This window comes from Fukomys damarensis, unplaced genomic scaffold (genome assembly GCF_012274545.1).
Source record: "Fukomys damarensis isolate Sample0158 unplaced genomic scaffold, DMR_v1.0_HiC HiC_scaffold_17, whole genome shotgun sequence".
NCBI classification, from domain to species: Eukaryota; Metazoa; Chordata; class Mammalia; order Rodentia; family Bathyergidae; genus Fukomys; species Fukomys damarensis.
In genome coordinates this window covers 18,234,889-18,235,298 of record NW_022900929.1, presented here as the reverse complement: position 1 = coordinate 18,235,298, position 410 = coordinate 18,234,889, and positions in this window count along the sequence as shown.

The following is a 410-nucleotide window of genomic DNA, read 5'->3' as shown; positions in this document are numbered from 1 at the left end:
CATCTTCCTACACTGTTACTACTCTGGGGTGTGACACATTCCAGCTCCTTCCTTTTCCCCTCCCGTGAGTTCCTGCTTTCCTCTCCTCTCGAACCCAGCTCGCCAGCGGCCCGCCGGCGTCGCCGCAGCTCCCTCGCCGAGAGCCAAAACATTTCTCTTGATGTGTCATTACCTTCTTTCTTCGTCCTTCCCATCTTCCTACACTGTTACTACTCTGGGGAGTGAGACATTCCAGCTCCTTCCTTTTCCCCTCCCGTGAGTTCCTGCTTTCCTCTCCTCTCGAACCCAGCTCGCCAGCGGCCCGCCGGCGTCGCCGCAGCTCCCTCGCCGAGAGCCAAAACATTTCTCTTGATGTGTTCCATTACCTTCTATTTTGGGGAGACATGTCTTGCTATTTAGTTCAGATGCCC